Source organism: Nipponia nippon, unplaced genomic scaffold (genome assembly GCF_047370975.1).
Source record: "Nipponia nippon isolate SJK-2023a ecotype South Korea unplaced genomic scaffold, ASM4737097v1 scaffold_34, whole genome shotgun sequence".
Classification (NCBI taxonomy): Eukaryota; Metazoa; Chordata; class Aves; order Pelecaniformes; family Threskiornithidae; genus Nipponia; species Nipponia nippon.
Window position 1 is genome coordinate 725,598 of NW_028262352.1, and position 6,975 is coordinate 732,572.

Below are 6,975 nucleotides of genomic sequence, written 5' to 3' on the forward strand. Positions count from 1 at the left end.
CAATGTACTTCTGAATCAAAATAAGATAAGTGCAATGGCTTTCTGGAAATCTAATTAAAGGGCTTGACTCATTCCCATTTCTTGCTTGGTGCCACATTGACACCTCACTGCGGAATTCCTCTAGAGACACAAACTAATTTGTCAGCTTAGCCTTGAAGGAAACTGTTGTCTTTTCCTTAATTTTGAATGCCAGAATCAGTAAGGCACATACAAACCAGTTAACATGATGAAGGAGCTAAAAAGCCTTAACAAATTTCTTCATGCCCTCAAAAGCAGGAAGTCAGCTGCAAGGAACTGAATTGAAAACTATTAGAAATACATTTAAAGTTTTACAGCCAAATATTGAGTGCATCCTCAGCAAGTTTGCCAACGACACCAAGCTGTGTGGTGCAGTCAACACGCTGGAGGGAAGGGATGCCATCCAGAGGGACCTTGACAGGCTGGAGAGGTGGGCCTGTGCAAACCTCATGAAGTTCCACAAGGCCAAGTGCAAGGTCCTGCACATGGGGCGGGGCAATCTCAAGCACAAATACAGACTGGGCAGAGAATGGATTGAGAGTAGCCCTGAGGAGAAGGACTTTGGGGTGTTGGTTGATGAGAAAATCAACATGACCTGGCAATGTGTGCTTGCAGCCCAGAAAGCCAACTGTATCCTGGGCTGCATCAAAAGAAGTGTGGCCAGCAGTTCAAGGGAGGTGATTCTCCTCCTCTACTCCGCTCTCATGAGACCACACCTGGAGTACTGTGTTCAGCTCTGGGGCCCCCAACACAAGAAGGACATGGACCTGTTGGAGCGAATCCAGAGGAGGGCCACGAAGATGATCAGTGGGCTGGAGCACCTCCCCTATGAGGACAGGCTGAGACAGCTGGGGTTGTTCAGCCTGGAGAAGAGAAGGCTCTGGGGAGACCTTATAGCAGCCTTCCAGTACCTGAAGGGGGCCTACAAGAAAGCTGGAGAGGGACTTTTTACAAGGGCATGTAGTTATAGGACAAGGGGTAATGGCTTTAAACTGAAAGAGGGTAGATTTAGAATCATAGAATCATAGAATCATTAAGGTTGGAAAAGACCCTTAAGATCATCGAGTCCAACTGTTAACCTAACACTACCAAGTCCACCACGAAACCATGTCCTCGAGCACCACGTCTACCCTTCTTTTAAATACCTCCAGGGATGGACACTCAACCACTTCCCTGGGCAGCCTGTTCCAATGCCTGACTACCCTTTCGGTGAAGAAGTTTTTCCTAATATCCAACCTAAACTTCCCCTGGCACAGCTTGAGGCCGTTTCCTCTCGTCCTAATTTAGATTATATATATATTTAGATTATATATATATCTCCAATTTAGATTGGATATAAGGAAGAAATTCTTTACTGTGAGGGTGGTGAGGCACTGGAAAAGGTTGCCCAGAGAGGTTGTGGATGCCCCCTCCCTGGCAGTGTTCAAGGGCAGGCTGGATGGGGCTTTGAGCAACCTGGTCTAGTGGAAGGCATCTCTGCCCATGGCAGGGGGGTTGGAACCAGATGATCTTTAAGGTCCCTTCAAACCCAAACCATTCTATGATTCTATCCACTGCAATTTTAGTACTAAATCTTATGCATGCATGTAATAAAAAGTAAATTAATAGAGCTCTGTACTTACCATAGTTTTGGGCTCTCTGTCTCTACAAGTCTGCCAAAGAGTATGCACTGTACTAGAGAAAGTAAAAAATGTTCTTTGTACTTCACTGTGCACTTCCTTTTTTGAAATTTTATGTGGTCTATCCAGCCTTCACAGGAAAAGATAACAGCAAAATCCTTGCTCTGCGTATTATGAGACCTAACAGAATTTTTAACAGCATTTGTTTGGGATACACTGCAGCACTGTGAAGGTCAAATGACAGTGAATGAGCATTCATTCATTTTATGACCTCCAAGATTATAATGAAAAACAGGTCTATGCTGATGAGAAAATTATGTAGTTATGTTTTCACTAATCTTTGACTGAATTAAAAAAAGCAAATATATTTTGGTTTTGTCTTTTATACTCAGGGTTCCTGAATTTTCATGTATTCAGGCTTCACTGCCAACCCCATGCACCTCTCCTTCTGGCTCAGATTTTAATGGATGTTTAAAATCTGAAGTCATTTTCTTCCTCTAATAAGCTGAACTATATTTCTATCCATTAACCTTTGACTATTCAGCTCTTCATAGCTGATGTTATCAGAAAAAATAGGGTTGTCCTGGTCCAGCAGGATATTAAATTAAAATTCTGCACTCTGCAGACTTCCTATGCACAAGAAGTGAAGGAAGAAAGGGCATATGGCCATAAACCTCACTGAGCTGGATCTAGCAAAGAAAGCTAAAACAGAGGTTCTTCAGCAAGCTGAATGAAAAGAGATGGAGGAAGGAAGGAGAGAAGTACATGCTAAATGCAGGGGAAAGGGGGGGCACTGATGTATTTTGGGTGATGTCCAATTACTAAATAAAAAATCAGTTGAGTTTTCAGTAATCAAGCTTCTCTATATAAAGTAGTGGGGGACAAATAAAAATGATAGTAAAGTAACAAAAATACCATATCTGTGTCACAAGCAAGATTTAAACTGCATTCTGTGATGAAATCAGGATTTCCCCATAATCTCAGTAGTAGAGCACTGAAAGGATTGCTTTGCTTCATTGCTGTAAGTCAGTCCCAAACCATTGGTTTTCAATTAAACTTTCAATGCAATACATCAGTATAGTGATAATAGCAAATACTACTACAAATACCTATAGTGGCAATTAGCAAACATATTACCTATTTGCTAAAAATCAGAAAATTACTAGGGCAGCTATAGGCTTATTTGCTTGAGCACAACATTATGCAATTCTAAGAACAGAATTGAAAGAAACCAATTTGAAAGAGAAAATATCAGGTATATGTAGCTACATTTAAGATAGATTTCATTAAAGATGGTTTATGTTTGAATAACTTAATACCTGTTTTGCAAAATTTAACTGGCATTTTAGGCAAAGGTAATACAATTAACTTCATCTATCTAGATTTAAGCAGAGTATTTAATATAATGTCCTTTGATGAATTTTAAGTGATGAGAATAGGGAGAGGATGTGACCTGTCAGAAAGACTGCAAGGTAGAAAAGGAGCTGGCTAAAGCAACATCAAATTAGAAGTGGAAGGGGAATTCCTGAGTTTAACTGGTATTATTAGCAGTGTTCTGCAGGCATAGGTCATGGGACTGATCCTACTCATTACTTGGGTCAGGAATCTGGTTCAAGAGCTGATGTTATCTGAGGATGTACTAAACTGAATGGTACTGCTAATACTGGGGAGAAACAGGTCATTACACAGGAAGAATGAGAAGACTTTGTGTATTGGAGTGATAGAAGTAAACCAAAGTTTAATAATAAAGTCATATACTTAGGGCTAAGAACAAGAATTTTTGCTTTGAGCCAGGGAGACAATGAAGGAGAACTGTTATCTGAATGCATTGACTGACTGTAAAATGAGTATGAGTCACTAACACGACATGGACATGCGAAAAGCTCATGTGATTTGAGGGCACAGTAGGCAAATGATTTTGAGGAGATACAGGAAAAGACTTTGTGCAGAGTACCCATGAGAGCTCATTTAGAGTGTTGTGTGCAGTTCTAGTCAACTATGATGAGTGACCATGAATTTAAACTGACACAAGTACAGGTGAAGTCTTCTAGGATGAGTAGGGAAAGGACTTCCTGGCTTCTGAAAGGACACTAAAAGAGCTTGCCTTGTATAGCTTAAGAAAGTGGAGATGAAAGGGGATATGATGAGGATTGTAAGTATCAAGGAAGAATGATTATTTATACTAAAACATAAAGGATTGAAATCCTGTAAATAGGGTGCAAATAGGCTGTGAATACATTTAAAGTGGGAATCAGACAAAATTTTATATTAATTTATATTCATTCATATTCAGTAATGATCTTCCAAAGAGGACAGAGGAGGAAGGAGATCAATAAGGTTTCCATATGCTACATAAGCAATTTATGAAAGAGATTTTACTGATGGGACAGGAAGGATTCTGATGTTAGGGAAAAAATCTGTTTGTCAGATGGAGAATACTAACTGTACTGGAAAGATGCTTGGTCAGGATGCCTGGTCACACCGAGGGTTAAATCTCAGACTATGGTAGATTTCCTGTCATGGTTTAACCCCAGCCAGCAACTAAGCACCACTCACTCCCCCACCCCCCTGGTGGGATGGGGGAAGAGAATTGGAACGGTAAAAGTGAGAAAACTCGTGAGTTAAGAACAGTTTAATAATTGAAGTAAAATAGAATAGTAGTAATAGTAGTAGTAGTAATAATAATGATAATAAAAAAATAATAATATACAAAGCAAGTGATACACAATACAATTACTCACTACCTGCTGACCAATGCCCAGCCCATCCCTGAGCAGCAATCACTGCTCCCTGGCCAACTCCCCCAGTTTATATACTGAGCATGATGTTATATGGTATGGAATAGCCCCTTGGCCAGTCTGGGTCAGCTGTCCTGGCTATGCTCCCTCCCAGCTTCTTGTGCACCTGGCAGAGCATGGGAAGCTGAAAAGTCCTTGACTGACTAGTGTAAGCACTGCTTAGCAACAACCAAAACATCAGTGTGTTATCAACATTATTCTCATACTAAATCCAAAACACCAGCTACTAGGAAGAAAATTAACTCTATCCCAGCCGAAACCAGGACACTGAGTTAACATTAATACCTTTTCCTCAACAGGGACACTAATTTCCTTTTGTTTACTCAAATTAGCTGCCTTTTTTCTTGAAATTTCTTTGAGAAGTATCCTTCCTCCCCACTCCAATCAAATTTTCTAGTAATTGTCCACTAGGTTCAAAAGTTACTGAGGAAGACTGACAGGTAGGTGCAATTACAGAACAATTGCCTCAGCCTTGTTTCCTTTGGAAGTTTTGCTAAAAATATGGATGGTAATATAGCAACTCTTCTATCCCTTTGTAATGTACCTCTGCTTTAATATAAAAATCTTTAACACATTGACATAGACAAGATACAATATCAGGCTATTCAGCAAGTGTTTGGAGGAGCAAAAGTAATAAATCTAGTAAAGCTGCATGTCATTAAACATACTGGTGATTCAGGGCATGAATTACATGTAAGATGTGGGGTTGGAAATAAATCCACAGGGGTATTTTGCTGAAGATCAATGACTGTCCCAGGTTCTTTACTAGCAGTATACCATCAATCAGCTGAGCTTATATACATTATTCTGATATTCATGCTGGATTTGAATTCTTGAAAATCAGTTTGAAAACATATATCACAAAGATTTATGAAAAAAACATTGTCAAGGGAGCACCATTATGCCATTGACTAAGATAAATAATTCATGTTCTAATGACAGCTGCAGACAAATAAAAGATGGACCACACCCACTGCATCAGCTCATCTCTGTTAAGATGTTTATTGGTATATTACTTTGTTTTGATTAGCAATCATTTAAGCTGCAGGTGCTTTTAAATCATGGTGTTCTGTTGCTCTTGGGTAGCTAGCTGGCCAGCAGAAACTGTGATTTGTAGAATTGGTTTGGAATCCATTATTGTTTTCTAAAAAAGAGAAAAAATAGTGAAGAAGTGAAAGAAGACAGTAGCTAGGACATATATATATAGGTCAAAATTTAAGTGAAATAGTACTCTCATGGCTCACCAAGAACATGATTTCACTGTCTCTCAAATATGACTGTAATGTAAAATAATTCTAATGAAGAATGAATCAAAACACATATTGTGATTTTCAGAAGACTTAAGTATCTGACTTCTGCTGGAAGAGTGAGTACTCAACATGTCTGATATATTAGGAACCAAAGTTAGGATAACTTTTTTTAAAAGGGCTTTTACTATGCCATACATGAGGAAATATATCTGAATATGTATGTATCATGAATAATCATCATGGTATTTGCCATCATGGCTGAATAGAAACATGTCAATGATATATTGCAGGAATAAAATTAAGCTGCTCATGAGATTTTTTTTTTTAAATAAGACCAACTGCACTAGATCAAGCAAAGGCTAGCTTGATACCCTGTTTTTAACAAGAGGACAATAGCACAGACCTGGAGAATGTCCAGGAGTAGGGAAACACATAGAAATACTTCCTCATAATACTCTTCTATCCTGCTAAAATTGATGCTTCAGAGACTTCCTGAACAAGCATGATTATCTACATGTTTGAGAACCTTCCATTAGTTTGTCTTGAGGTTTTCAAAATGCATATTTACTTTTCATATGCCCACTGTGTGAAGGACCAGTCTTCATTCTGTTTTGAATCTGCCACTTGCTCATTTTATTTCATGTCCCCTACTTATACTTGTGTTCCTCATATTACTCTTGATTTTCCAGCTCTGTATCATATTCTTCTCTCAATTTTCTCTCTTCTACCTGAGGAATAACTTATGGAATAAGTAGCTTTGATAGCCTGGAGATGCGGTGCTGTAGGAAGCAGTTTGTAATTCTCTGATGTAGGGCTAGATGGCCCACGAGCACTATTATGTCTTGCTGGCCATGCTTTCTTCAGGGTGCTTCACAAGTAGGGTATTAGACGTAACTAAACTCTACTGAAGATGAGAGAGGGCTGTCATAGAAGAAATCTTTTGATACATATCTTTGGTGCAGGTAGAGGTCATGTTGCAAGACTTACCATCAGGATGTTTCAGTGGGGAAACATGCAAGATCCTTTCCTTGTCTTGCCACCTCTTTTCTTCTTGTGGCCTTGCAGAAGAGAAGGAGAATGGTAACATGTTAAGTATAAAACCCAAATGCTTCCTCCTGGGCCTGAAAACTCTTAGTCGCATCCAGGTGGCATACAAGTTTCTTGTTTTCAGCAGGTGAAGAAAGTTGAGACCACCTTGACATTTTATGGACCTAAGCATCCATCCTCAAAATCCTGCTTATTTTTTTGCTTTGCAGTATTATATTAAAAATAAAAAAAACCCATGTTGCT